This window comes from Lolium rigidum, chromosome 2 (assembly GCF_022539505.1).
Source record: "Lolium rigidum isolate FL_2022 chromosome 2, APGP_CSIRO_Lrig_0.1, whole genome shotgun sequence".
Classification (NCBI taxonomy): Eukaryota; Viridiplantae; Streptophyta; class Magnoliopsida; order Poales; family Poaceae; genus Lolium; species Lolium rigidum.
Window position 1 is genome coordinate 172418761 of NC_061509.1, and position 27667 is coordinate 172446427.

At 50.2% G+C, this 27667-nt stretch overlaps 2 long non-coding RNA genes across 4 annotated transcripts; one reads left to right on the top strand and one right to left on the bottom strand.

The window, feature by feature from the left end:
* Positions 1–2874, bottom strand: LOC124692597. Of its 2 annotated transcripts, none has more exons than XR_006999593.1 (4): positions 2847–2874; positions 954–1057; positions 478–556; positions 1–191 (listed from the first exon to the last, which is right to left on the bottom strand). It is a non-coding gene; the product is annotated as an uncharacterized LOC124692597 (long non-coding RNA). The 2 variants fall into 2 exon arrangements; XR_006999592.1 differs by lacking the exon at positions 2847–2874 and adding an exon at positions 1145–1380.
* LOC124692598 lies at positions 2200–26968 on the top strand. Of its 2 annotated transcripts, XR_006999595.1 has the most exons (5): positions 2200–2367; positions 2440–2797; positions 2881–2936; positions 22250–22360; positions 26485–26968. It is a non-coding gene; the product is annotated as an uncharacterized LOC124692598 (long non-coding RNA). The 2 variants fall into 2 exon arrangements; XR_006999594.1 differs by lacking the exons at positions 22250–22360; positions 26485–26968 and adding an exon at positions 21820–22123.
* Positions 26969–27667: the final 699 nt, after the last annotated feature.

The following is a 27667-nucleotide window of genomic DNA, read 5'->3' on the forward strand; positions in this document are numbered from 1 at the left end:
ATAAAGTGTTGCCTTAGGGACAGTGGACACACCATCAGATAAATTCCACATAATTACATACGCAGCGGACACCTACGATTATATGTACATAACAACCTAAAAAAAAAATATTGATGCTTCGTAGCTCGGGGCATGCACAGAACACAGACAGAACATCCGTGAGTAGTTTATGAGATCGAAAGCTAAGACTCCTGGAGGAAGCAAAGCAAGAATCAGACTGTTATTAAGCTGCATATATAGAAGAAGAGAGGTGCAGAATTAGGGAGTTAAAGGAAGGTACATCGAGTATATATAAGCATAATAAAACGTGTGTCAATATGGTTAAATCTCTTTATCTCATATATCTTCCTAGTATATACAGAATCAAAGGTAAACTCAAATAAAATATGGATCATAGCTATATTAAATCCCAGTGACATTTACACAAATAACTCAACAGAAGTATCGGTAGGAACATGTGGAAGTAAGCGTAAATACCTCTGAAATATCATCTCAGAGGGGAGAGTCCTGCAATAGAGCTCACTGCAGAGATGAATTCTTAAGATCTTTGTGATCGCTGCAGAAGGCGATGATCGTGTGCATTAGATTCATATCAATACATATGGGGGGGGGGGGGGGATCTTATAGATCATACATCATGTTAATATTCAAGTTTTCTCAACGTATTTAGGTTCATCAGTTTTAAGAACATATGGTGACATCCTAACTCCTACGTACTCCCTCTGTCCGAAAATAACTTGCTCAACTTTTTTCTAGATACAGCATCCGTATCTACAAAATGTTGAGCAAGTTATTTTTGGGATGGAGGGAGTAGTATTTCATTTCAAAGCAAAAAGAAATCTACCATTAAAAAGGCAAATAATAACCTGGCGTGCAAGAGTTAACCAGAACTGATCGGAGAAGCTAAAACACATCTAACAAATTTAAATATGGCGCAAATTGCTTGCACTCACCTAAAATACTTCACTATGATGCTTTTCTGAGGTACACGATAATTAAGCTGCTCTATCTTTGCGGTCGAAGATGAATACCAGAATTAACCTCAAGAACACATGCCCTGGCAGATATAAATAGAAGAAAACATTACAGAAGCAGAGTACGTAAAAGGATATCCATTTTGAAAGAAAAAGCAGCAAACCAATACCTTAACCACGTATCAAAATGACATTCACCGGGTAGTACATAACACATGATTGTTATGGAAAAGATACCAAAGTTCAGCCATGCACAATAAATTCAATGACATATGTCACCTGATCTGCTTCAATTATCTAAAGCTACAAATAACCAACAATCATACTACCTTCCATTATCTAAAAAGTTGTGGCCAATTTGTGCAGCTATGATTGAATCGAGACATCATTGACACAGAGCTTCAATACCTCGACACTTAAGAGCATCTCCAGTCGCGTCCCCCAAACGATGTTCGGACAAAGCGCCGGATTAGTCGTTTGGGGGACATCCGGACAAAATTTTCGTTTGGAAAAGGTCCCTTTTCTAGCCACGTCCCCCAAACGCGACCTCCAAACAAAAAGTAAGTGTAAAAGTTGTGTCCGGCGTCCCCGGTAGAGACTCTATACACAGGGGATGGGCTAGGGACGCCGGACAATATTTGGAGCACGTCCGGACCGAAGCGGCCTTTGGGGCACGCGACTGGGTCGTTTTTTTGGTCGGCGTCCCCCAAATCCCTTTGGGGGACGCGACTGGAGATGCTCTAACATCTAAAAGAAACATTCTTGGGGAAAATGGAGGCCTCTCAGGGAACTTGAGGTCCCTCCCGTCCAATCAGCAGACATGGTGCTATCCTGGCCGTCGCTCATCTCCCTCGTTTCTTCATTCACGAACAGAAACCTAGCTATTCCCACTGAAAGGTGGACCTGCTTTTCAAGTCCTGCTCGTCAGTGAGAGAGGCTACCCCGTGGTTTTGCTAGTGTATCAGGGGCAAAATCGAAATTCTGCGTCCCATTCCGTCCTTCTCCTCCCACACCCTAGGTGTGTGGCGGACGGCGAGGCGACGCCGTACATGAGCACGAGAGCCCCGCCTCTTCCATTTCACACCTTGCCCAGCCTATTCCCTTCCCTCAATTCCTTCAGATGTTCTAGGTTTGCTCCCACATGATGCGCCGGGTATCCAATGTCAAGATCCGGCGCTGGCTGGACGGGCTTGAGCAGAGAAGTACGAGCAGCAGGGAAGTACGAGGTGCGCGATGCAGGAGCGTTCTGCGGTGTTTCTGGCCATGGCGGCCAGGACTTGTATGGAGGCCGGGGCTTCGTGCTGCTCGAGGCTGGCTGGATCTCGTCCTTCTGAGTGCGGGGCGGTGTCGAGCAGTCATCCTCCCTCGCCGCTGACGATGCCTCCGGCCTCAAGTACGTGCCACCCGTCTCCAAAAATTGATTTCTTGCGAGGGATTGTGTGGGACTGACTGTTCATCTTGTCAGGCTGCAGGTGGTGGGGTGGCTGCCGGTGAGGGGCAACACCGGGGCACCACGAGTGTGGAGGCGGGCTGCACAGGGAGACGGAAGTAGGCGTGCTGGCGCCGGACGGTCTTCTTCCCTGCCGTGGCCGCCTCAACAACAACAGCAGCAACAACATCCTCCCCGATCCCTGCTGCATTCCCTGTCGTGGGCGCCCAAGCTGCCTTCCCTGCCAGCAGCCTGCTGCAGCAGCAGGAAGGGCTCACCGACCTCGAGCATCAACGCGCAGGCTCGTGGGCGGGCTCTTTGTGCCCCCGAGGGACCCAAGAAAGATCAACAAGATGGCAAGGAAGAACGTCAAGGACACCACCGGCAAGGACTGGTGAGTTAGAAATTAGAATCTTGCTATTATTTCTTGTATGGATGCTTACGTTCCGTTTGCAGGTTTGACATGCTGGTTTGCAGGTTTGACATGCTGGTGCCGAGCATCACGCCTGAGTTGAAGAAAATACCTTTTGCAGGTAGACTAGTAGAAACAAGCGCTTTCGTTTTTTGTCTTAGATGGCTTTTGCACCGGATTTGGCACGAACCGGTGCTAAAGGGGGTCATTAGCACCGGTTCGTGGGGAGCAGCCGGCCGAGGGACCTTTTGCACCGGTTTGTGTTACCAACCGGTGCAAATGAGATATCTTTTGCACCGGTTGGTAACACAAACCGGTGCAAAAGGTTTGTCGCCAGGCACGTGTCAGCCGAGGAACCTTTTGCACCGGTTCGTGTTACAAACCGGTGCAAAAGATAGCTCATTTGCACCGGTTTGTAACACGAACCGGTGCAAAAGGTCCCCAGCCCTTATATCAGCTCACCTCCAACCAGCCAATTCACAACTTCACTTTTTCTAGGAGAAAGGTGTGTGTGTTGAGTGCTACCTTGCATTTCTTTGGCATGCACACAAGGTGCTCGATGAAATGTCTGAGAGAATGATGCCGCTTGATTTTACACAAAACAAAAATGAGATGAGGTGCCGGAGCGACACTTAAGCTTTCTCCTCTTTCTTTCCGTCCTCAATCAAGGTTAAACAACTTTATCCTTTCATTTGTACGGTGCTAATATCCACTATATATATATATATATATTATGATGTTTTGTAATGGTTTTTTGATAAACTTAATTATTTGATGTAGATGAACCGGCGGCAATGGATGTACGTTGACCGACGTCTGCCCGAGTTCACTTCGGGCCTGAAAGAATTTTTCCGTGTGGCTGAGGAAAACCCACCGGCGGATGGTTATATATGTTGTCCATGTGTTGATTGCCGGAACTTAAAGCAATACCCCGAATGGCAAGTCATTCACTCCCACCTGCTTTGGAAAGGTTTCATGCCCAGCTATAATTGTTGGACCAAGCATGGAGAAAGAGGGGTTATGATGGAAGACGACGACGAAGAAGAAGAGGATGATGATATGTACCCTAACTACGGTGATACTCGCAACAGGGCATGATGAAGATGAGGAGGCGAGTGGAGGTGATCAAGATGAAGAGGCATCGGATGAGCCCGTTGATGATGATCTTCGTCGGGCCATCGCCGATGCACACAGAGATGCGAAACCGAAAACGAGAAGCGAAAGTTAAAGGGCATGTTAGATGATCACAAAAAGAAGTTATACCCAAATTGTGAAGATGGCAACACAAAGCTCGGTGCCACACCGGAGTTGCTGCAATGGAAGGCGAGAGGCTGGTATATGTGACAAGCCATTTGAGAAGTTACCGAAAATAATGAAGAGGAGGTTTCCAAAGGATAACGAATTGCTCGACAAGTACGTACGAAGCAAAGAAGGTTCTCTCGCCCTCTAGGATTAGAGGTGCTCGAAGATACATGCATGCATTAATGATCGCATCCTCTACCGCCTTGAGTACGAAAATTTGGAAAAATGTCCGGTATGCAATGCACTACGGTATAAGATCGAGCGAGATGACCTCTGGTGATGTTGAGGGCGAGCCCCCTAGGAAGAGGGTTCTCGCCAAGGTTATGTGGTATGCTCCTATAATACCACGGTTGAAACGTCCGTTCGTAAATAAAGAGCATGCCGAGGTTGTTGCGATGGCACAAAGAAGACCGTAAGAAAGACGAGAAGCCGAGACACCCCGCCGATGGGTCGCAGGTGGAGGAAAATCGATAGAGAGTTCCCGGACTTTGCGGATGACGCGAGGAACTTAAGGTTTGGTCTAAGTACGGATGGAATGAATCCTTTTGGGGAGCAGAGCTGCGGTCATAGCACTCGGCTCGTAACTCTATGTATCTATAACCTTCCGCCTTGGTTGTGCATGAAGCGGAAGTTCATTATGATGCCGGTGCTCATCCAAGGCCCAAAGCAACCCGAGCAACGACATTGATGTTTACCTACGGCCATTATTTGAAGAACTCTTACAGTTGTGGAGCAAACCAGGTGTTCTTGCATGGGATGAGTACAAACAGGAGTCATTCAACCTACGAGCGTTGCTTTTCGTGACCATCAATGATTGGCCTGCTCTTAGTAACCTTTCGTGACGGACAAACAAGGGATACAATGCATGCACGCACTCGCTTAGATGAGACCGAAGGTGCTTATTTGAAGAAATGTAAGAAGGTTGTGTACACGGGGCATCGTCGATTTCTTCCAAAGAGGCACCCCGTCGAAAGAAAGGCAATCATTTCGGAGGTGAGGCGGATCACGGGAGAAGCCCGAACTACGTACGAGTGATGCTTTACTTGATATGGTCAAGGACATAAAAGTAATATTTGGAAAGGGTCCCGGCGGCCAATCTGTCTCCCAAAAAAAAGGCTTCGAAGAAAAAATCTGTTCCCAAAGAGGTTGTTACCGGACACGCACCCATGTGGAAGAAAAATCTATATTTTGGGATCTACCCTATTGGAAAGTCCTAGAGGTCTGCTCTTCAATCGACGTGATGCATGTGACGAAGAATCTTTGCGTGAACCTGCTAGGCTTCTTAGGCGTGTATGGGCAGACAAAAGATACACCGTAAGCAAGGGAGGACCGAGTATCGTATGAAAGTCCCAAAGAACAAGCAAGAACGAGGATTACAAGACGGATACGAGGAGTCGCTTAAGTCCCGGCAGCTACGCTCTTACCAAAGCGAGAGAAGGAAATCTTTTTGAAGTCCTTTACGAGTATCAAGGTGCCGTCCGGATTCTCATCAAATATAAAGGGAATTATAAATATGGCGGAGAAAAAATTCCAAAACCCGAAGTCGCATGACCGCCACATTATTATGACGCAGTTCGCTTCCGGTTGCACCGAGGGGGCTTCTGCCGGAAAATGTTCGAATACCCATTGTGAAGCTATGTGCATTCCTTAATGCAATATCTCGGAAGGTAATCGATCCAGCCTAGTCTTCCAAGGTTACGGAAGGATGTGGTGCAATGTCTTGTTAGCTTTGAGTTGGTGTTTCCACCATCTTTCTTCAATATTATGACACATCTCCCGGTTCACCTTGTCGAAGAGATTGCCATCCTCGGTCCCGTCTTTCTACACAATATGTTCCCCTTCGAGAGGTTCATGGGGGTCTTAAAGAAATATGTTCATAACCGTGCTAGGCCGGAAGGAAGCATCTCCAAGGGCTATGGAACGGAGGAGGTCATCGAGTTCTCGTGTTGACTTTTTTCCCGACCTTAAGTCGATTGGTGTTCCCGAATCGCGACATGAGGGGCGACTAAGTGGAAAAGGCACGCTAGGAAGGAAATCAATGATATGTAGGGACGGCATTTCTTTCACTCAAGCACACTACACGGTTCTACGAAGTTCCACCTTGGTGGCCCCGTATATCACCGATCACAAGAATATTGTACGCTCCGAATATCCGGGCGGTCCGAAGACTCGGATTACACATAAACATATGCGGACATTCGGCGGTTGGCTCCGAACACATCTCATGAATAACAACGCCATTGATGATCAATTGTACTTGTTGGCCGGGTCACCATCTTCGACTATACCGACTTTCCAGGGGTACGAGATAAATGGAAATACCTTCTACACGTTCGCCCAAGATAAAAAGAGCACCAACCAAAACAAGTGGTGTCCGCATTGATGCAACAAACACTAACGAGTGGGGAAAAGGACACATATTATGGTTACATAGAGGAGATATGGGAACTTGACTATGGACCTTATTTTAAGATCCCTTTGTTTCGGTGCAAATGGTTCAAGCTTGATGGAAAAGGGGTAAAGGTAGACCAGTCGTACGGAATAACAACGAGTGGATCTCAACAATCTTGGTTACGAGAGACGAACCATTCGTCCTAGCCAATGATGTGTCTCGGGTTTTCTATGTGAAGGACATGTCCTCCGGACCGAAGAAAAGAAAACATAAGGAAACGAGCTCATCCGATGAGCCAAAGCGTCACATAGTTCTTTCGGGGAAAAGAACCATCGTGGGAGTCGAGGACAAGACGGACATGTCGGAAGATTATAATAAGTTTGCTGAAATTCCACCCTTCGTAGTGAACATTGATCCAACCATCGCGTTAAATGCTGAAGATACTCCATGGTTACGGTCGAAGCGATCATAATGTATTAATTATTATCCTGTACCTTGATGAGAGCTCATATTGTGAAGCGTTTGTTGTGTGATATGTATCAGTAACATTGGTCGTTTGAACTAAATGCTCTTTCCTTCGAGAAGCTCCCGGAAGCCCTCTTTAATTAATTACCCTGAGGTACTGGTTGTTGGGTGTATATATACTAGCAGCTTCCGAGCGGGACTTGCGGGAAGAGTTACTCGGGCAAAGCTTCCGAAGATGTCTAAGACGGCCAGCCATCTAAGACATCTTCGAGAAGCTTCGCCGGAGAGGCTCTTTCCTTCGAAAAGCTCCCGAAGCCCTCCTTACCCCGAGCTACCGGTTGTTGGGTGTATACTAGCAGCCTTCCGAGCTGACTTGCGGGAAGAGTTACTCGGGCAAAGCTTCCGAAGATGTCTAAGACGGCCAGCCATCTAAGACATCTTCGAGAAGCTTCACCGGAGAGGCTCTTTCCTTCTTGGTCGTTGCCTCTCAGGCTGCTCTCTCTACTCTCCCGGGAGGGGCTATATATAGCAATGTGCCTCCGGATAATCCCCCCCCGCGATGAGGCCACCCCGGATAAGGCAAACACCGGATAAGCCTCCCGCAGTTTAGCCCCCCATCTTTAGCACCGGTTCCGACCAGGAACCGGTATAAAAGGGGTATATAAACTAATCCACCATCTTTAGCACGGGTTCAAGCCCGGAACCGGGATAAAAGGGGTATATAAACTAATCCACCATCTTTAGCACCGGTTCAAGCCAGAAACCGGGATAAAAGGGGTATATAATCAAATCCACCATCTTTAGCACCGGTTCAAGCCAGGAACCGGGATAAAAGGGGTATATAATCAAATCCACCATCTTTAGCACCGGTTCAAGCCAGGAACCGGGATAAAAGGGGTATATAATCTAATCCACCATCTTTAGCACCGGCTCAAGCCAGGAACCGGGATAAAAGGGGTATATAAACTAACGACAACGACTTTATTTAAATTTAACATTAACTAAATTTAAACTAAAATAATAACAACTTCTACTAGTTCTTCCGCGCATCCGTTGTCGCCCTCCCGGCTGCCGCCTCCGCCGCAGCTCCTCCTCACGACGACGCTTATACATATCCTCACTATCCGGATCCGCCACACGCGGCCGCTTATGCGGCTCCCGGAGACTCGCCTCTCAAATGCTTCTATGGTAGCCGCTAGCGCCGCCTCCTCCCACTCCTCTATCTCTCGCAAGCTGCGGGTCCACCTCATCCTCTCGCCGCCCTCCTTGCCGCCGCCTCGCCGCCGCGCAGCTCCTCCCACTCCTCTATCTCCGCGAGCCGCGGGTCCACCTCCACCGGCGGCGGGTGCGGCTTTGGGGGCATTGTGCAATGGGCTAGGGTTTGGTGATGATCGAAGTGGGAGAGACGGGGACGTACTATTTATAGAGGGAAAATATCCGCGCGGCGCCGTGGCGGAAAATATATATCCCGCGCGCCGTTTGCGTCGTGGCGGGAAAATATACCGCGCGCCGCTTGCGTCGTGGCGGGAAAATCACGCGCGGCGTCCTCGCGTGGCGGGAAAATATCCCGCGCGGCGCCGTGGCGGGAAAATATATATCCCGCGCGCCGTTTGCGTCGTGGCGGGAAAATATACCGCGCGCCGCTTGCGTCGTGGCGGGAAAATCACGCGCGGCGTCATCGCGTGGCGGGAAAATATCCCGCGCGGCGCCGTGGCGGGAAAATATCCCGCGCGGCGTCGTTTGACGGGAACCTACCAAGCGCGCGTCGTGGCGGGAACCTATCCGGCGCGACTCACGCAAAAAAATGGCGGGAAAACACAAAAGAGGGCGAAAAAAATGGGTCTTTTGCACCGGTTGGTGGCTCAAACCGGTGCAAAAGGGTCGGACTATAAATTTGCCCCGCGCCACCCTTCTTCTCCAATTCGCGCGGGGACGGCTTCCTCACCGAAACTCGCCCGAATTTTCGGCCGACCGCGCCGCGCCGCCGTGCCGCCCGCCGACCGCGCCGCCCGCCCGCGCCGCCGCCGACCGCGCCGCCGCCTCCTCCTCCGCCCTCCGCGCCGCCCGCCCGCGCCGCCCGCCCGCGCCGCCGCCTCCTCCGCGCGCCCGCGCCGCCGCCCCCGCCCGCCGCCCCCATCTCCGGCCGGCGCGCATAGGTGAGCCCCGGCTTGTTTTTTTTTCTTTTTTTTTGTTTCATTTAGTTAGGAAATTTAGTAGCTAAATTGGTTAGAAAATATTAGTTAGAAAAATTTAGGGTTAGAAATATTTGTTAGAAATATTAATTTAGAGTTAGAAAAATTATATGTTAGAAAATTTTAGTGAAATTTATATGTTAGAAATATTTGTTAGAAAATATTAGTTAGATAAAAGTGTAGTTAGAAAATATTTGTTACAAATTTATATGTTAGAAATATATTTGTTAGATAAAAGTGTAGTTAGAAAATATTTGTTAGATAAAAAAGTAGTTAGAAAATATTTGTTACAAACTTATATGTTAGTAATATATTTGTTAGATAAAAATGTAGTTAGAAAATATTTGTTAGAAAAAAATGTAGTTAGAAAATATTTGTTTCAAATTTATATGTTAGAAATATATGTTAGATAAAAATGTATGTGTTAGACAAAAGTAGTAGTATTTGTTACTAAGATATATATATATTCATAAGTAATTTATTCAAATTCAATATTAGTTTGCATACGATGCCGCGCCCGCCGCGTCCTGGAGCTAGGACAATTTTAGAGGAGTTGCGGCAGCTTGGGGGAAGTTCGGGACCGGGCTCCGCCGGGGTGGCACCGGGAGGTGTTATCTTCCCGGGCGCGCACCTTGGTGCGGAATCCGGGTCCCGTCGTCGACCCGGATATTCTCTCGGTGGAGGTCTTATGGGCCACGTTCGTTTCGGAGGGAGCCGGCCCCGCCGGAGGTGGTAGCTCGGCGCATTGCGGCGGAGGATGAGCATGTTCGCCGTTACATGTATGCGTTAGACACCATGTATAGGACCGGATGGTCGGTTATGCGGGGATCTCATGTTAGCTATGCTCCCGCTATCGTTCCGTGGCTTTGGGTGTTCACCCGGCGTGGCTCGGGACCCGGTCGGCGCCGTTGAGAGCTTGTAGTGTGATGTATTAGGGACCGATCGAGCTATATGTGTAACTCGGATCTTTGATTATGTATTCAGCATTATCCTTTATTTGCACTTATATATATGTGTAACTCTAATATTTGATCATTTATTTATATCATTATCTTGGTTAATTATCGCTTCGTTGTGTTTATAGCATTAGAATAACTTGTAAGTCTTTGCGAAACTATGGAACGAGACCTAGAAAAAGAATACATGGTCGAGGAGATTATCCGTGATGATGAGGATATCACCTCTCTTTACCTAAACCAATCCGGCGAGGGAGACGAGCGAACCCGTGGAGACGCCTCCGGTGAGGAAGATGAGCAAGACAACCGTGGAGACGGCTCCGGTGAGGGAGAAGGTGACGACCGCGAGGGAGAAGCTCACGACGCCGCCGAGGTGTATATATATTAATTAACCAAGCCTCCGCATTTGTGCATATACATGTATTAACGTTGTTTCTTCTTTTAGACCTCCCGATCAACAAACTCTATCGGCGTGAACTAAACGAGGCGCGGCCGTAAAGATGGAAGACCATGAAAGGTGCACCATCACGGAAATCGCGATAGATGGCGAACCGATTTCTCCCAAGAATTTCGCAAAAAAGTTTGTAAGTCAATGTGGAGTTGTTGTTAGGGACACCGTCCCGATCACCACTCAAGAATGGAAGAAACCCGTAAAGGGGGCGAAGGAGTTACTTATGTCGACACGAGATTAAAAAGTGTGATGTTTAGGAAGTCTGCCGAAAAATTTCATCTTTCCGGAGCCAACCGACTCGATAGTGAGAATGACGAAGCCGGACCCCGAGGATCCCGAGCTGAATAGCGTACGGTGAAGAGTTAAGAAGTGGGCTCTTAAGAAGATGGCAAGATGCAGTTCAACGACTACAAGAAGAAATTGGACAGCTTCTTTGTCAAGAAAGGGAAGACTCCCGATTTCAAAGGCCCCTATGAGAAGATAAAAGACCACTCGGGAGGAATTTGTGAAGTTAAAGAAATCGGACAAGGCAAAGAAAAGGTCCGACACCAATACGAAAAATGCTTCTAATAAGATGTACTTCCATACCATGGGGCGAGGAGGCTACAATGTCTGGCAGACCTAAGTGGGAGAAATGGGAGAACGAGCTAATTAAAAAGGGGATCCGACCGGAGGTACCGAAATGGAACCAGCGGTCAAGGGATTGGTTTTACGCGCATGGGGGCACGTTGGACGCACAAGGGTTATGCATATATACACAAAGACATAAGGAAAACCCACTTCCCATCGAAGCCTTTAGAAATGTTGCAAAGGAAGTTGAAGAGGGAAGTTCCGTCCCGAAAAGAGAGAAGGACCAGCTCACACGCGCCCTTGGGAATCCCGAACACTCGGGACGAACACGAACCACATCGGGTGGCAAGCCGTGGTGTATTGGGTTTCCGTGAAACGAAGAAATATCCCGATAGAAGCCGTCGGAGGCAAAAGGATGTGGTTCACGAACGCGTTGCTAAGCTAGAGGAGCAAGTGAGGATGATAATGTCGAGCTCGACCACGAGTCACCCAACCTCAACCTAATCCGCGGATAGAAGAAGTTGCATTCGATGCTACCGGCCGGGGATCTCGGCGGAAAAGCAGCGTGGCTTCCACGGAGCTGCCCGGTGATGATGCACATGTGGATCCGCAGATGGCTCCTCCCTCCCCGTGGAACCGCGGATGGATCTTGATCTCTACCCCGTGGACTTTATCACGAGTCTACACCTTGTGAGCTACATTTCCAAACGATGGGCTACTTAACGCTCAAGGCGGCGGTCGGCTATGTCTTACCGCCGCATGCCGATCAAAGATACCACTTCAAGCCGGTTCCACCCGGCTACGCCGTTGTCGGGGTGGATCAAGTTATGGATGGGTATGGGCCGCCGAGGCTTGACCACCCGTGCCGGTGAAGGGGATTTGCTAGAGCCGGGAGAAGCCAAGAACACTACGGCTCTATGGCGAAAAGAATTCATTGTGATTCCGGGTTGGAAGGCGCCAACAAGGTCTCCACCGAGGCAGCATTCTCCACCGATGCGCCCGTCTCCAGTGCGTGAGCCTTCCCCGCCGGCGCGTGAGCCTTCCCCGCCAACGCGTGAGCCTTCTCCGCCGCCGCGTGAGCCTTCTCCGCCGCCGCGTGAGCCTTCTCCGCCGTCGCAGCCCAAGTCTAAGAGCAAAATTAGGCGGTCCGCTACGACACGACTCGAGTCGTAACGGATCACCGAGACGCAAACAAGAGCCCCTCCCAAGAGTGCCTAAGGTTCCTCCCAAGAGACCTTATGACTATACGAGTTGAGGAAAATGCCAAGATCGTAGGCCGAACAACACAAGCAACAAATGTTGAAATTGAAAAAGCCCCGGCTTGAGCCGGAGCCAGCTATATCTCCGGAAAAGAAGTTGAAACTGCCGAAGAGCCTTCATCAACCCGAGCCAAGTCTTTCATCGAACTATGACCGGTCTATTCGCAAGTCAAATGTGTCGACAAGAGATCGGTGGGAAAAAGTAAGGTAGACGGGAAACCAGTTCCCCGCCTTGGAAACCGAAAAACTCGTGCCCCCGCTCCAAGTGTATCCCGATGTCACAGGCGTGCTTTGATCCGGAGATGGTAAGACTATACAAAGATGAGGCGGATGCGGTCGGTATGAGTATTCCCGAGTACTTAAGCCGCATCGATGCGAATTCCTTACAAGTACGGTGATGATGTCCAAATAGCATACCAAGACAAGTACGGGCAACCTCTTGTCAAAGCCGAGGAGTTGCCTAATCTATCAACGCAACCGCGAAGACCGCATAATTGGTACATGGAAAAATGTAAGGATGGTAAGAACTGGATCATGGTGGCAATCACGGATGAGCACTACGGGCGAAATGACGTGATGAACATCGAATTTTGTGAATTATTTCAGTTATTCAACCAAGACGCCCTCGACAAATCTCTCGCTAAGTGCCTACCGTCTGTAAGTATTATTTATGTAATTAAGTCTCTACCGCGGCTCGTCCATTGCATGCATATAACCATACTCTCTATTATGCAGAATGAAGATCCGCGAATGCCGCAAGGGGCAAATCTATGATCTTGGGTTCGTTGACCCATATACCGTGAATGGGTATACTGTCCACAACTCTCCCAAGGACACAGAGAATAACTTGGTATATGTCTTAAGGAAAAACTCATACAAAAGGGCAATACTATTTCCTTACAACTTCTCGTGAGTGTTACCTGTCTTCACACATTAAATCTTTTTCGCTTACTCCATGTGTTAAGTGTAATTGATGAGTTATGCATATATATGTGTGTCCGCGGGTTTCACTATATCCTCGCTAGTCATTGAACTCGACACCGGGATAGTAGAAGTCATGGACTCGAAGAGTAAACCCCTTGAGGCGTGGGGGGACATGGCTGATATCCTCCTCAAGGCTTGGAAACGGTTCACCAACAAGTCTCCGGGTTTAAAGAATAAAGAACTTCGAATAAAACAAGTACCGGTAAGTAATACGGCTACGCCGCGCATCTCTTTGATGATTCTAGTTTCAATACCATTATTATCATCCTTGATTATATATATATATTATTTTGATTGAATTTTGTTCTCGTAAAGTGCTTGAGGCGAGAAGACGGGAATAATTTATGCGGGTATTACGTTTGCGAGTTCATCCGCCGTAATACCCACCATAAGAGGGACATTTTGGAACAACTTGATGTAAGTAAACAACATTCATGGCTTTATTTTATCACCTTCCGTTTCATTCACATACACACACATATATATTGACCACCGTACCTTCTTCAAATGATTAGATCGAACGGTTGCGGGACGGTCTTCTAGCAACCGAGCGTGTACGAGCAATTCAAGAAGAGCTAGCGGGATTCTTAGTTGAGCAAGTCTTAGCTCCAGACGGAGAACACTATGTGGCCGACATCCAGTATCAAAGTTGATGTAGACATATATATATGCATGAACGTGTGTCACTTTGATCGATATATGTAATATAATGGTTTCCTATATATATATATATTTGAATTGTCTGCATTATTAATATTATACCGTGTTTCGAATGGGGCGAGTCTCGCCGCGGCAGCGTTTTTGTGCAATTCCCTGCCGCGGCGGACTGCCGCGGCAGGAATTGCACTAAAACGCTGCCGCGGCCAACTCCTTTTGCACCGGTTCGTATTACGAACCGGTGCAAAAGCTTCCCCGCCGAGCGCCCCACAGCCGGCCACGTGGAGACCCCTTTAGCACCGGTTCGTAATACAACCGGTGCAAAAGGGGGGGGCCTTTTGCACCGGATGGTTTGCACCGGTTGGCCATCCGGTGCATATGGCCTTTAAAAACCGGTGCAAAAGGCCATGTTTGCACTAGTGGTATTGTGCTGCATTTGGGTGAATTGTTCTCAGTGGTAGTACTTTTGTGTGAGGCTGCATTGTGTAACTGTGGAAAACAGAAACCAACTATTTAATTGAGCATGTAGGAACGTGGTCCTGAATTCCTGATGAGCAAGCATCGCCAGCTTGATAGGCGAGTGTACTAGAATGTAGAGCATGCCTACTCATGGATTTGTCTTCTACTTGTGTGTTATTCTCGGGATAATAATAATACAAGGTGTTTTCCTTTAGTTTGACCTCGTAGCGGAGAAAATAGCAATTGAGCAAGCATGAATGGTTTAGTGAACACTTAGTACCATTCATATTTTATTGTCAACATGTACCGTCTTTGGAGGCTTATATGATAGTACTGCAATCTGGTCTAACTGTGTTAATTCTAAGAAGAACTGAATATTGCCATGTTATTTATCAAATTTTATCCGTAGGTTCCGCCACTTTGACGATCTAGGAGCGCGTGAGAGAGAGAGCGCGTGAGGCGACCCACCTCCGCGCGACCGCCGCCCGCCACTCCGGCGACGGCGTCCACCTCCCCTCCCGTGGGTGGCCACTCCGGCCCTACGTCCACCCCCGCAGAGGTCCTTCCCTGCTCCTGTCTCCCCCCTCCCTCCCCATGGCTCCCCCCAGCGCCTCTAGATCTGACCGGTGGGCGGACATGGTCGAGGAAGAAGAAGCCTCCGACAGCTCCTCGTCGCGGCGTTCCTACTCCGACGTGGTGCGCGATGGCAGCCCCAGCCCGCAGCGTGAGGGTGCGGTGGATTCGGCGCCGGTGGGGGCGTCGGGGTCGGCGCGCACGCCACCTGTTCGACGCTTGGCCTCTGTGGTCACAAGGCCGGAGCGGACTTGGAGGGCTCCCCGCCGGCCCGGGGTGGCGCGCGCCCGGCCGCCAGCGAAGCGGCAGCGCTTCCTAGGCCCGCTTCCTTCCTACAACGTGCCGGACGGCGTGCCGGCGGAGCTGGCCGGCCTCTGCTTCAACTGCGGTGAGCCGGGTCACGTGGCGGCGGCGTGCACGGGCAAGACCAAGTGCCTCAGGTGCAAGGGCGTGGACCATGTGGCGCATGTGGCGCGGCAGTGCACGGCGGTGCTCCCCCCGCGGGGACCGCCGCCTCCTCCGGCCAGGAGGCCGTCTCCGCCGCCGAGACGCGCCGACCTGCCGCCGCCACCTCCTCCGCCTCGGGTGGTGCCTCAAGGGAGCTGGGCGGGTTCCTCCCCGCCGGCTGTTGAGCAGCGGCAGACGCCTGCGCGGGAGCGCCTGGGCGCGCGTGGTACGCCGCCGGTGGAGGCGCGGCGAGAGCAGCCGCCGGTGGAGGTTCTGCGGCTGACGCCGGCAAGGGAGCGGCTTGGGCCGCGTGGTGACCCGTCGGCCTCCTCTCCGCCGACGGACTTGCGCTTCAGGCCGGTGGAGGAACTGCGCCGGGAAGGCCATAGCTGGGACACGCCGTTGCGTACGGCTGGCTCGGCGGCGGCGGCGTCCAGTGAGCATAGAGCCGCTGCCGATGGAGATGCGAAACGCTGCATCATCTACCGCTTGCAGGAGGTGGAGGAGGCGGAGCAAGCCCTGCGTTGGAGCCTGGTTGCTTACGTCTCTGGCACGAGGAGGCCGGTGAGCTGCGGTGCGGCTCGGGACGCCATCGCTGAGCTCTTCCCCGCCTCGGATGGGCACGCCTCGGTCCACGGTGTTCGGCCGGCGGACTTTCCGGTGGTCTTTGACTCAAGGGCTCTGGCGCGATGAGGTGCTCAACGCCGGGGCTGGCGTGCCGGATGCCGCGGACTTCTCCCTCCGGCTCAGCCCGTGGAATAGACGAGCTACAAGGTACCCGCCGTGTGTTCGGCCTACCGTGTCCATGCCGAGGTGGTGGGCGTCCCAGCCATCGCCTGGAGCTTAGCCACGACCAAGACCATCTTTGGCTCGTCGGCGTGGGTTGAGAGGCTTGGCACTGAGACTGCTAGCCGGGCCGATATGGGATGTTTCAGAGTGACGGTTTGGACTGATGACCCGGCACGGCTGCCTCGCTCCAAACAGTTGTGGCTGGCGGAGCCCCTTGAGTTCGACGAGGAAGACGAGGACCTCTTGCTGCCGGTTGTCGCCCTTGTTCCCCAGGAGGTTGCTCTGCTCGAATACAACGCTTCCATCCACTTGATGAGGGTCGAAGACGTGGGAGCTGTTGGTGGTCGCCATCCCCGCGGCGAGGATAGGCGCGACCACAGAGATGCAGGAGTCGGTGGCTCTGCTGGCGCACCCCCTGGTGGCCATGGACCGGGTGCCTCCTCACCGCCCTCTAGGTGGCCGGGGGCTGGCCCAGGTGCGGATGCGCAGCGCCCGGCTGGGCGTTGGCGCGGTGGCCGCGAGCGGAGAGTTGCTCTGGGCCGCACGACCGTGATCGCCCCTTGGCCCGTTGTGGCGGTGAGCCAGGAACCGTCGATGGGGCGCTCGCCTCAGCTCCAGGTCCACGGAGTTGGCGCCACCGCCGTGGTTCCGCTGGTTAGCTCCGCTAGGAGTGTGGATGACATCGCGTCCCCAGCCTCTCCACCTGCTCCGGTACGCTCCCCTCCCGGCATGGTGGCGGATTCACAGGAGGCCTCCTGTGCTAGGAGCTCTCCTTCACTCCAAACGAGGCCGGCGGGGAACGGCGTGGATTTAGGCCCCGTGCTCTGGTCTGATGTGGATGGGGACTCTGCGGCTAGTTCTCCCTCCGGCTCGCGTTGCTCGAGTGTTTCGTGGGACACTCCACTGGACTTTGAGGTTGGTCCTCCCGGCAAGACCAACTCGGAGGGGATGTCCATGTTCGCCGTCGAGATCTCCCCGGACCCCTACCTGCAGCGGCCGGGCCGGGCGATGACGGGCGCCGGCCAGGCGTCGTTGTTGGCTGTGGATACACAGCCGGTTGATGCGGGGAGGACGCTTGACGTGGACCTTCTCACTCCCCTGGGGGCGCAGCCGGCGACACCGGCTCCCGTGCAGCCGGCCTGTACCGCCCCGGCTGCCTCTGCCTCTACGGATTTGGGCATGGGACTGGCGGCCTTCCGCGAGAGATGCAGGATCAAGAAGGTGCAGCCGCTGTTGCCTCGGCCGGCTCCGAGGAAGCCAAGGAAGAAGAGGCAACCGCCCTCGGTGGTCCGCCGCAGCTCTAGAGTGGCGGGGCGCTTTGCGCCCGGGTCTTCCATCAAGGTGCAACAGAAGACGTTGATGCTGCAGCTAGGTATCGCCAGGGAGGGTGAGACCATTGGTGAAGATACGCTGCAAGCCTACCTAGACTACTTCCAGAGAAGCCACTTACGGATGAGGATCTATCTGCCTGTCTAGCGCTCTTTGGCTGGGTGCCGTCTGCCTTGCCGCTTGCCGGCGATGAGGATATTCTCGTGGTCTAGCCCCTGTCTTACGTGGCTCGTCTGACATTCCCGTGTTGTAGCCATCTCTCTCTTTCAAAACCTTGACTATGTCGGATTACCTCTCTTTGTTGGTGTGGAACGTAAGAGGGCTTAACTCCCCTGCCCGTTGTGATGCCATCTATCAGTTAGTTTTGCTCTCGGGTGCGAGCGTGGTGTGTTTTCAGGAGACCAAGCTGCAGCTGGTCACTCGTGCGGTGGTGGACCGCTGTTGTGGTAGGGATTTTGACGGTTTCTTCTTCCTCCCGCGGGCCGAGTACGTGTGGAGGCATTCTCCTCGCGTGGAAATCGTCTGCGGTCTCCTTCACTAACCCGCATATCTCCACCAATGCGGTGACGGCTAGGGCCGAGGTGCCTGGATCAGTCGGCTGGTGGTTCACGGGGGTTTATGGCCCTTAGGCGGATGGGGACAAATGTCAGTTCTTGCAGGAACTGAAGGACATCCGAGACTTGCACCCTGGTGCGTGGGTGGTGGCCGGAGATTTTAATCTCATTGTCGACGCCGCAGATAAGAACAACAACATCCTCAACCGGCGTATGATGGGGAAGTTCCGTAAGCTTCTTGCCGATCTGGAGCTCAAGGAGCTCTATCTAAATGGCCGGAGATACACGTGGTCTAACGAGCGTGAGCGCCCTACAATGGAGCGCCTCGACAGGGTTTTCTCGACGGTGGATTGGGAGACGGAGTACCCCTCCTCCTTTCTCTCAGCCTTGAGCTCTTCCACTTCGGACCACCGCCCCTACTTCTCAACCCGCGGCCCAGCTCAAGACCGGGCGGAGATTTAGGTTCGAGGCTTCTCGGCCTAAGGCCGATGGTTTCATGGAGGTGGTGGCCGGGGCTTGGGCCTCGACGCCGGTGATCGCCAATCCTTTCAAGAGGTTGGCGGCCAAACTCGCGGCTACTTCTAAGGCCCTCATGAGCTGGAATGATAAGTTCATTGGCAATGTTAAGCGACAAATCTTACTTGCCAACGAGCTTATCTTACGTTTGGACGTGGCGATGGAGACGAGGCCCCTTTCCACGGGCGAGCGGGGCTTGAGGAAGCTGCTCAAACGGAAGCTGTTGGGCTTGGCATCCCTGGAGCGCACCATAGCCGAGCAGAGATCGAGGATCACGTGGCTCAAGGAAGGTGACGCTTGTACGCGCTTTTTCCACCTTCACGCAAACCATCGGCGCCGAAAGAACTTCATTCCCCACCTGCGGGTCGACGGGGTCTTGGTAGCCGACCAAGATGACAAGGCCCGTGTTGTTGATGACTTCTATGAGCAGCTGTTGGGCTCGTTCTCGAGCGTGGTTTCTCCCTCGACCTTGACTTCCTCGGTGTGCGGACACATGACTTGTCGGACCTGGAGGCGCCGTTCTCCGAGGAGGAGGTGTGGTCGGTGATCAAGTCTCGGGAGCCCGACAAAGCCCCCGGACCGGATGGCTTCACCGGTAGATTCTACACCGTGTGCCGGCATATCATCAAACATGATGTCTTGGAGGCCTTCGAGACCTTGTGGAGGGGATTCCCGCGGTCTCCAGATGGCAAATCAGGCTTTGATCTCCCTCCTCCCTAAGCATGCGGACGCGGTTGAGGTGCGGGACTTCCGACCCATTAGCCTCATCCATAGCGTGGCCAAGTTGGTGGCTAAGGTTTTCTCCTCCCGCCTCGCGCCGAAGATGCCACAGATTGTGGGCCCGCATCAGAGTGCCTTCATCAGGGGGCGTTGCCTTCATGATAACTTCCAGATGGTGCAATGCTCAGCTAAGCGTTTGCATGCCACCAAGACCCCGGCCGTTATGTTCAAACTCGACATCACCAAGGCTTTTGACACGGTCGACTGGGCCTTTCTTCTCGAGGTCCTTGCCAAGCTCGGTTTTGGCCCACGTTGGATTGCGATGGTTTGTGGTCTTCTTGGTACGGCATCCACGAGGGTGTTGGTCAATGGAGTGGCGGGTTGCCTGATCTCCAACGAGCGTAGGCTGAGGCAAGGGGACCCTCTCTCCCCTTTGCTCTTTGATACCGTCATGGACGTGCTACACCTCCTGTTTGAGAGGGCTGCGGCCGATGGGCTCGCTTGCGCACCGGCGAGTCGGGGTCTCCGGCATCGTACATCTATGTACGCGGATGACGTGGTCACCTTCCTCAAGCCGGATCGGTTGGATCTCCTCACTTGCGCGGCCATTGTGGAGGACTTTGGGGAGGCATCTGGCCTCCGCACCAACCTCGCCAAGTGTTCTGTCCATCCCATCAGGTGCTCCCCTCAGCAGATCGACCTTGCTCATGACATCCTACGTTGTGAGGTCGCGACATGGCCATGTAAGTACTTGGGGCTGCCGCTGGGACTCCGTAAACCCACTGCGGCCCAGCTGCAGCCCGTGGTGGACAAGTGCGGCCAACGAGGCTTCAGCCCCGGTGCGCCAAGCCGATGACGCGTGGGGGCGGACCATCTTGGTCCCGACGACCCTCTCGGCTATCCCGGTGCATTCTATGATGTCCCTTGACATCCCGCCTAAGACCTTGCAGGCGTTGACGAAGATCTGTCGAGGTTTCATGTGGAAGGCCAGGCTTGATGTGAGAGGTGGGCACTGCCTGGTGGCTTGGGAGCAGGTCGCATCCCCCAAGGCGCTGGGGGGGCTGGGTCTCCCTAATCTGCGCCTCCTCAACCTTGCCCTGCGCTCCCGTTGGGCGTGGCTGCAAAGGGTCGACTCGACCAAAGCCTGGGCGGAATTTAACCTTCAGATTCCGCGTTTGGCTAGAGCTCTCTTCGAGTCCGCCACAGTGGTCATCTTGGGCGATGGAGAGCGGGCGCTCTTCTGGAAGGATAGATGGCTCAATGGGGCGCGGGTCGCCGACCTCGCGCCAAACCTCCTGGCCTTGGTGGCAAGCCGCAAGGTCAGTACTCGCACAGTTAAGGAAGGCCTTGACGGTGAATGGTTGCGCGACTGTGGCCCTGACTTGGGGCATGCCGCGGTGGCGGAGTTCTTCCTCCTCTGGCATGTTGTGGGTGCAGCACGGCTGGTGCCTGAGCGCTCGGATGAGTTTGTGTGGCGTTGGTCGGTCGATGGGAAGTTCTCGGTGAGCTCGGCCTATCGGGCCTTCTTTGCGGGCAGGGTTGGGGCGCCGACGGCCTCGCAGATTTGGCGCTCGCGTGCCCCTTACTCCTGCAAGTTCTTCGCGTGGCTCGTCTCACGGAACAGATGTTGGACAGCCGATAGGTTGCAGCGTCGTGGCCTTCCCGCCCCGGCCTCTTGTCCCCTTTGCAATCAGGAGCCAGAGACGATTCAACACCTGCTTCTGGGATGCGTCGTGGCTCGGGAAGTCTGGACCTGGGCTTTGAGCCGTTGGGGTAAGCTTGGTTGGCTACCTGCGGCCGACGAGGACCTCGGTCTCCTGGTGGACCTCTAGACCTCGGACAAGGGGCCTCGCAGCGAGACTTGTGGACTTCGTTGATCCTGGTTTTCTGGTCCATCTGGACGCACAGGAATGATGTCGTCTTCAATTCGGCAACGCCGGCGGTCCTGGCAATCAAGACGAAGATCAGGGAGGAGTACGGAAGGTGGCGTCTAGCTGGGCTCTTTCGTAGTGATAGCTTTGGCTTCCCGGAGCCGGTGGAGTTGTGGTGGCAATTAGGAGAGTAGGCTTTGGGTCGGGGAGCTGCCACCCCATGTTGGCAGCATGAACTTGCCGCTTGCGGCGTCGCCGGGCTTCTTTGCCCCTTCTTCTATATATTAATACACCTTCCAGGGTGTATTCTCGAAAAAAAAAAATTATCCGTACATGTTCCATTTTTTCCTTATCTGCAAAAAATGCCTCTCTGTCCATACAGTTTCTATCACAGCTTACAAGCTTGTGAGCTGAATCTATTCAGCTCTAATTAGCAAGGAGTGGCATGTGATACTAGTCTTATCTTTTCTAGATTTAGTTGGATTATGTCTCAATGCTTATGTGATAAATCTCTGCAGCAAATGACAAAACTAAGGACACGAAAGGTTCAGGAGCTTTCTGTCTTCAGGTTGTGAGATAAAAAAAAATATTCGCGAAAACGCAAAAGCCTTGCGTTTCGATGCATTGATAGAAAAAGAAGAGTTTATGTACAAGTCCGAGCACGGACGCAACACGCCGTACAACTCGACCTAAGGAAAAGAAAAAACTAGACTAGGGGAGTAGCTACTTTAGTTGCGAGATAATTAAGTGGATACATTTCATCTAATTTAGTTTTGCTTGAAAGATTTTATATTGTGATTATTGAATAAGATGGCCTTTCAATTCTAGCAGCAAACTTATTTGTTGTTGCATACTTTACATGGTCTTTAGTCATTGTGATGGCATTTCATTTCCTAGTCGACAGTCCTTGAAATATCATTCTTATTTTACTTGCTGCTTATTCTGTAGGTGTTAGAGCAATCAAATTTTACACATTCAACGTCTCTTGTTGATGAACACACGACAATTGAGTTTTTATCTCTAAATGGAACCAATACTGCTCAATCACTTCAGGACAAGGTAACTGCACATTTCTACTCCTATAGTTTTGGAAGTACTTGTTTGTTGGTTTAGCAGAAATGAACCAATTTTTGCTATGAAACTTTCGAGAAAATATAGCAAGTAAATTGTTGTTTTCCTGCGTTGGTTTTGCTGCCTTGACCTTTCAGTTAACACGATGGTGCGGTTCATTGGGAACTTATGGACCCGTTACAGACTGTGTTAGAAGCTACCGCAAAGGAGTTCTATAATTCACTAAAGATATTGGCTGATCCTACTCACCCAATGTATCAATAGGAACCTCTTAGCAACTTCACTGAAGACAACAAATTATCTTTGCTATTTGTAGTGCTAAATTCTAATAGAACTTTCAGGAACCCGTTTATTATCAACCTGAGAAACCCTCAATATTTCATCACTCATCTCCGTGTTTCCTGAAATGTTCATACCTATCAGGAGCTGCCAGCATGCCCGACCCCATGGCTGGAACACCTACGAGGAGGAGTTCAGTTCGCAGTTCCTGCAGGATTACATCGAGGCGACCCTTGAACCCAGCAGGTACCTACTCCATCCAGTCATCTCAGTACAAGAGCAAGATGACACCTGAAACAGATTAACACAGCAGTTTACTCACCATTCTCCTCTCTTGGTGATGAGCAACGGGTCAAACGTGCAGGGTTACTTTGTGTTGTCATTACTGGACGTGTTTGAGTACCTCTTCGGCTACTGAATGGGCTTCGGCCTCTATGGTGCCGACTTCAACTCCAAGGAGAGTACAAGGTACAACAGACACTCTGCCTAGTGGTTGGAGGTGCTCGTAGGGGTAGGGTGTGCGTGCGTGCGTTCATAGGGGTGTTTGTACGTGCGTGTTTGTGAGCGTCTGCGTTGTACTGTGTTCTCAAAAAAAAAAATTATCCTCCATGGATCAACTTCCTTCAACCCTCATTTTATTTCTGTGTTTGCGGCTAAAGTTTGGGCGAGATTTTGGTTTTGGATGCCATGGATATCAGTATATCATAGCCATTCAGCACTTCACTCCAAAGACACTGCAAAGCCACAGGTAAATACTCCTTTTCTTTCCTCTTCCATGTGCAATTGCTTGGGCATTTACTATTGTTTATTGTGGCTACCCAATTAATATGCTCACACTGCTTTCACAACTTTTCATTTACATTCTTATCAATGAGATCTACCATTCAAGCATTCTCTGTTATCTATGGTTGGCACATGTATATTTCACTATGTGCAGTACCGTTTTTATGTTTTGGCCCCATATCATTTTTGTGTTACTATGTGATTTTGTATAGATGATCTTCCTTATATTGTCCACATATTTTGGTTGTTGGTTCGCACGCTTAGACACACTTTTGTCCTATCTTCCAATGTTGTTTCTGTTATTCATGTGCATACCCCTTTTCGGTCTTCAAACATAAAAGAAATGGATCGTTAGTTCATTACCTTTGATTGAATGTCAGCAGCGTCAAAAAGATACTGAATTGACAAGTATATTCATTGCTGGTTAGATCTTCTGTTGGTAATATATATTTGTCAATTTGTAAATGAAAAATCATGTCAGTGCTCCTAGGTTGACGCTGATGCTCAATAAATGATCACCAATAATGTTACAAGAACATTTCTAGAAGGATTTATGACTGAATGAACATTTTACAACCGAGAGTTGAACCGTCGATGAAAAGTGACAGTTTGATGAAAAGGCATGCCTTTGCTCAATCCCCGCTCTTTAGTTGCTAAATCGTAATGCATCAATGCTATGGATAGTCTATGGTTCTTAATATGAACTTTTTAGCTGGCTTGTAAGTGACTAAATGTCAGTTTTGTAGAGACAATGCTTTAGGAGAATACTACGGGACATTGCTCAGTACTCACTGCTTTGCAAAATTGCAAATGCAATCTGTACGTTGCCTTTGCATCTAAAATCTCTACCATACCTTTGTAGACTATGGGAAAATATGATAAACGTTTGTGGCTCAGGGTCCTATTTCTCTACTTCTGAATAGAGGGTTTTCAGCTCAAAAAGGTAATACTCATGCCTATGCCCTTAATTAGAAACTCAAATCTTCCAGATGCAAATTTAGAGACTCTCCTTTACCTTATTTTGTCCAGCAAGAACTAAATAATTCCATGAAGATTGATACGTTCTTTAGAAACACATATTGCTTGCCTTTGTTTATGCCTGCCTTTTTGTTATAAATTAGAACAAAGTTAGGAGGAATTATGAAAAAAAAATCTGTTATCAAGCATGACAGTGATAATGCTAACTCATATGAAGATATAGCGGAACAAAAAAAAAGTCTGAGATGGAATTTACTGAAAATAAAATTATGAGAGATGGGCTTTGATTGTTTAGAGCTGATCTGTTTTGAAACATGTGTTTTTACAACTAGACTTATTTCAATTATGTATCCGTCAAATCAAGAGGTGAACTAGAAAATTGTTCTTTGTGGCATCAAGGCGAGATCGAACCGATATTATACTGGTCCTCACTCTTCAGGCAAGACATGCAACAATTTTTCATGAGGTGTTAAGTCTGGATTTAATGGGTTCTATTTCTGGTGTTTAGATTGTCTATGAGTATGTGCAACTAAATTTCCGGTGCATTCATCACAGCAAGCAGAGAAGTATTGCCACACCATCAGTTGCATTGGTTACCTAGCATTTTTTAGCTGGAAAGGGAGGTTATCGGTGAAACATAAATAGGAGGCGCAGCTATGAGTTTCAGGATAGCTTCAATATAGTACCAGAAAAAACGATGGAAAATAGGTGAGAAGATCAATCATAGTCCAGCGGATTGGTTTGTTAGCTGAGCAGATTAATGAAGGTCAATCGGGCTGTTGTTGAGAGCATTATTTAGCGGGCGCGAACAGAGGAAGATGGAGAAAATCAGCGGAGAGGACAAGATGAGAGCCCGTACCATCATCATGTGCTTTGTTGCAGCGGCGGCGGTGGCGGCCGCGACTGCCGGTCGCCCGGTGGCGGATCCTCGGGGCGCTGCTCCCGCTCGCGTTGTGGCCACTCCGACGACGGCCGCTGCTCCCGCTCTCGCTGTGGCCGCTGCTGCTACGGAGGCGGCTACGGCGTCTCCGATGACGGCTGAGCCGGGGGACGAGCATTGCTGCTGGGCATGGTGTTGCGGCAAGTGCTGCTGGAGGGAGCCGCCGCCCGCAGCTGCGGCTTAATTGGGCCGAGCCGCCGGAGCTCCGCCCGGGCCGCTCACACTGCGCCCGCCGCCCGGCTGCTTCTCTAAATAAAGAAATCTGTTAGATTCTGGAGTACTGGAGTAGTATTTTATAATCTGATATATGGACTGATGATGGGGTTGTCCGTACTAGCGGATGATGTAGTACTATCTGTGATGCCAGTTCAATAAAGTGGGAGTATGTCATATCCTGGCATGAGGTACGGCGGCGCATCGCCGGATTTATGCTCCAGTGGCCTCTCCCTCCCTTTTCTTATCTCCATCCTCTGTTTCTTCCATCTGCTATGTTCTGTGCCCTCATGCCCTCTTCCGCTTGATCTCTCCTTTTCTTGTGTTCAACAGTTGTTAATGCTTGCTGCTTACGTGTACCTGTTTCGATATGAGCCAGTCAATTCATACCGTGGCCTAGCAGCTTTGAATACTGAACCAAAGGTACATAATGGATATATAAAAAAAATTACTATATCAGTTTTACGAAAAGCAAAAGTATCAGAATTAATGTGTATGTGTAGCTAAAATAAATAAATAAACTCAATTGTCATGCAGCAGACAAGGAACCAAGTGCGAAATCACCACTAAGTAGCAACATGATTAAACACTCCATCACCATTACTTCCATACTACCTTGCTCGATTTGATGCTCCACGACCAATGTCCACGGCTGCAGCTTGCTACAATTTCGGCTGGTTTCAGTTTTGTATTAGCGTGAGAAGAAATAGAGAGCTAGGCCATGTAGATTGCAGAGAAGAGAATTGGAGAGAGAGAATTATTGACGTTTCTAGTTGATTTGTTTTTCTCTGAGCAATGCAGAAACTTCACAATTTTGTTCACTTGGATATGCTTGTTGCCTAGCATTTTTTTGAGTGATGTTTGTTTAATTGCAATGTATTCTAAGCAAACATACCCCTTTTCTTCCAAATGCAAACAGAAAAGAGGACCCGAAGATTCAAGGTGTAGTGCTCTTTGTGCCGGCCTCTCGCAACCCGTTGGCTGCTACGAGGCCACCATCTCTCATGGCGTGATCTAGCAACGTTGCTGCTGTGGTGTACGGGCTTGGGGCAGTGGTACCTGCCACATGGCGTCCAGAGCTCGGCTCATGGAGCAGCTCTGGTTGCAGGGAACTGAGTTTGGCTCCGACCCGACTTGCCGCTGATGCTCTTCGCCGCGGCGCTGCCTTCGTTGCCGAGGCTGCAGGACATAGTGCTGGTGGCCATGGTTGTGCTGCTGCACCTGGTGGTGATCTGAAGAGAGTAGGAGGAGAGCTGTGTACATTCGTGATTCATATATGAACTCTTATCTCTAAATCTGGTTCTTCTGCTTGCATATTTGTTATGGTTTTGTAGTGTGGCAAGAATTGCAAGGACGAGTTCATCAACCTTTTATCACACTAACTCAGTTAATTCTCTTCTAGATCCTGCTGTATATGCGTGTTTGTTTCCAACCATTCATGACTTGCACGGGGTTCTAATGGTTGTGCTGGGTGTTTGCGGCGGCGAGAGAGTCCACTAAAGTCTGGGTCGAAGGTGGTTTTGAGTTATCAATATTAATAGTTCTGAATACTTGTTCTGGTAGATTATTCTGAGTATGTTTATTTCTGTATTTAGGTGGATACATGTCAACATTATGTGATATTGCAGAAGTACGTTTTCCATTGAGGTAGGTTTGAACTTTAGTTATGGCTGGTATCTTCATGTTAATGTTCTATTTTTCACATTTGAACAAATTGAACAAATCAAGTTTGTCTCTTGAGTCTATTGAAATGATAATTTGTAAAGCGGTGTGAACTTTTGGACAGTATTCTTTCAAAGATTGCAGATGTGTTAACCAGGATTGATTTTGAGTAAAACTAACAACCGTGACTAGCCACTTGAATTTTTGCCTGTATGCACTTCTCATCTACCATATGAAGGAAAACTTTGCTGAAGAGATTGCATTATTGTCTCCTTGTAGTGTTCTTAAGCTCGCCATGTTTATGTTCTTATTAGTCTTGTTTGGGGCATCGGATTTCTGATGATGATGATGATGATGATGGATGTAACACCCCAAATGTTTCAAAATTCAAAAAAAACATCATGCATTCATTTCATTTATTCATGCATTTGAAAAGTCAA